The 3,599-nt window shown below is 35.9% G+C and overlaps 1 pseudogene; it reads left to right on the forward strand.

Annotated features, from left to right (window-relative positions):
* Positions 1 to 1,789: 1,789 nt before the first annotated feature.
* Positions 1,790 to 3,164, forward strand: LOC120204306 (annotated as a pseudogene).
* Positions 3,165 to 3,599: the final 435 nt, after the last annotated feature.

Here is a 3,599-nt window from a genome sequence, read left to right on the forward strand (position 1 = left end):
GTCAAACGTTTCGGGCGTATGATCTGGTGGTAAACAAATAGCAACTAAAATCTAAGTCCGAAAATTCTGAGTACCACCCAAATCATAAGTCTGAAATACTTCCGATGCTCATCAAAATCCAAAGTCATATGGTGCCAAGCAAAAGAAATCAAAATTCAAATCTCATATGATGCCAAAACAAAAGGAAATCAAAATCTACAACTTGATTTTGAACATTGATATGATATGTTCAGTTGTATCATGTTGGGATTTTCTCGTTTTTGATTGCTTGGATAGTTGTTCTCTTGCTTCTTCAAGTGTCCTTAGCTTGTAATTTATAGCTTGGAATGTGTTTGATGTTGTATATATTATTATTAAATTAAAAACAATAAACATATATTACATATTTTATTATTTGGTTAATGTTGTTAAATTAAAAATTCTAAATAATATTTATAAAATATCAAATAATCAAATAATTTTTGTGCAAATGAAATATTAAATAATATTGTAGGTGGAAAACATGAAACACTATTAAAAAAAATTGAAACATAAATTACATAACTTTAAAAGAAGTATCGATCCTTTTTATAAAAGGTATGGACACTTTCAATATAATAGGTAAAAATATGATGTAATAGGTAGCGCTTATATAATGTAATAGGTATCGTTTATATAATGTAATAGGTAGTGGTTATATTGTAAAGTGTCTATCCTTTTTATAAAAGTGTCCATACTTTTTTCACTGTGGAAAACATTAATTTAAGGTTATCTTTTGAGTGAGTTTTAAGATTTTAATGTAGTAATTATAGGCGTAATGATTATTTTTTACGTTACGATATATTTAATGTTGTTAAATTAAAAATTCTAAATAATATTTTATAAAATATCAAAAATCAAATAATTTTTTGTGCAAATGAAATTATTAAATTAATATTGTAGGTGGAAAAACATGAAACACTATTAAAAAAAATTGAAACATAAATTACATAACTTTAAAAGAAGTATCGATCCTTTTATAAAAAGTATGGACACTTTCAATATAATAGGTAAATATGATGTAATAGGTAGCGCTTATATAATGTAATAGGTATCGTTATATAATGTAATAGGTAGTGGTTATATTGTAAAGTGTCTATCCTTTTTATAAAAGTGTCCATACTTTTTTACTGTTGAAAACATTAATTTAAGGTTATCTTTTGAGTGAGTTTAAGATTTTAATTTAGTAATTATAAGCGTCTAATGATTTATTTTTTACGTTACGATATATATTATTAAATTAAAAATTCTAAATAATATTTTATAAAATATCAAATAATCAAATAATTTTTTGTGCAAATGAAATTATTAAATTAATATTGTAGGTGGAAAACATGAAACACTATTCAAAAAATTGAAACATAAATTACATAACTTTAAAAGAAGTATCGATCCTTTTTATAAAAAGTATGGACACTTTCAACATATTATAATAAAATAGGTAAAAATACAATATAACCGTATAAACATACCGGATTTACTTATAAATTAGGTAAATATAAGCACTACCTATTAATTATATAAGCGCTACTAGTATGTTATTGTACTTTATAATATTTCGGTTAAATATAACATAACCGTATAAATTTTAACCGATCACTATTTAACCGGTCACACCGTATTTTAGCCGTTTTTTAGGCGCCGCACCGCAGAATACCCGAAAAAAAAAAAATGGTTTTAAGAGATAAGGAAACGAAAATGGCCGACTTTATCCTCTATAAGCTTCAATTAATCCGGTACTAGTAACAGCTGTCTGGTATCGCCGCTGAAGATGGCCGCTAGCAGCGATCCCAACCCGGAGGGTTCCGAGAACAACAAAAACGCTCGGAGATATATACTTACGAGGCGCCCTGGCACATCTACGCCATGAACTGGAGTGTGCGCCGCGACAAGAAATACCGTCTCGCTATCGCCAGCCTTCTCGAGCAGTATAATAATCGCCTCGAGATTGTCCAGCTCGATGACTCCAACGGCGAGATCCGATCCGACCCAAATCTCTCCTTCGATCATCCTATCCCCAACCAAGACCATCTTCATCCCGACAAGGAGGGCCAGAAACCCGATCTTCTCGCCACTTCTTCCGACTTCCTCCGCATTTGGAGGATCTCCGATGATCACTCCCGCGTCGACCTCAAGTCCCTCCTTAATGGCAACAAGAACAGTGAGTTCTGCGGCCCTCTTACCTCCTTCGACTGGAATGAGGCGGAGCCCAAGCGAATCGGAACCTCTCAATTGATACCACTTGTACTATTTGGGATATCGAGAGGGAAACGGTGGATACCCAGCTTATGCCATGACAAAGAGGTTTATGATATCGCCTGGGGCGGCGTTGGTGTTTTCGCTTCCGTTTCTGTGATGGGTCCGTTAGGGTTTTCGACCTTCGCGACAAGGAGCACTCCACTATATTATGAGAGTTCGGAGCCGATACTCCGCTTGTACGGTTGGGGTGGAACAAACAGGACCAAGATACATGGCCACTATAATTATGGACAGTGCTAAGGTGGTTGTTTGGATATACGCTTCCCTACACTGCCGGTGGTTGAGCTGCAGAGGCACCAGGCTAGTGTCAATGCCATAGCTTGGGCACCTCACAGCTTGCCATATTTGCACGCCGGTGATGATTCCCAGGCCTTGATTTGGGACTTGTCTCCATGAGTCAGCCTGTGGAGGGTGGGCTTGACCGATCCTCGCCTACACCGTGGTGCCGAAATCGAGCAGTTACAGTGGTCATCTTCCCAGCCTGATTGGGGTCGCCATCGCCTTCTTACAAGCTTCAGATTCTCAGGGGGAGTGAATGGGATTGGTATGTTGGGTAGTACTATTCAATGCTAAATTTGCTAATTCTTAGTGTAGTAATTGTACTCAAATTTATGGGAATTACAATATTGTTGCTGTTGTTGTGTCTAAAATCTCAAAACTGTTCTGGTTTCCGATGCTTGGATAGTTGATTGAAAACATCTTTCTTATTTAATACAATCTCTTTATTCTGCTCTATTCTTGGTGTTCCCATTCCTTTACATCCAAAACTTCCCTGTTTTATTGTAGTTGTGAGAGCAAGAGAGGTGCAGATTCATTTTTTAGAACGCTTGGGAAGCAGTGATTATGGACCTGAACTGAAACACAGATCAAGACAACCACTCTTTGCGGTTGGTTTACTCAAACATGATCTTTGTTGTTCTGTAGGTCAAAATGAGAGTGTTTTCAGTTTCTTTGGTTTTCTGCAAAGTTTAATTAGTTACTATAATGTGATAAACCATGGGCACGAAGATGGGTGGGGGTACCTGGGCGGCTTTGAGATGATGTGTTTGTATTAATGTTGAATAGCTTTAGCCATAGAATTGTTATGAACATGACTAGGTTCTCGATTGATCGATGGAAAAACAAATCCAGTTATAAACCTTGCAGGGGGAAGGATAGGAGACAATATAGCTGACGTCAATGGCCAACTACATGACTGAAGGACACCGAGTGGTTCATTCTAATGACAGTATCTTCTTTATTTTTTTTTGGGGGGGGGGGGGAATTGAAAAAAGTGTGGGGGGTATGAGGATCAGTGATCATTGGTGGAGCAATAAAGAAAA

This window comes from Hibiscus syriacus, unplaced genomic scaffold (genome assembly GCF_006381635.1).
Source record: "Hibiscus syriacus cultivar Baekdansim isolate YM2019G1 unplaced genomic scaffold, ASM638163v2 tig00010659_pilon, whole genome shotgun sequence".
Classification (NCBI taxonomy): Eukaryota; Viridiplantae; Streptophyta; class Magnoliopsida; order Malvales; family Malvaceae; genus Hibiscus; species Hibiscus syriacus.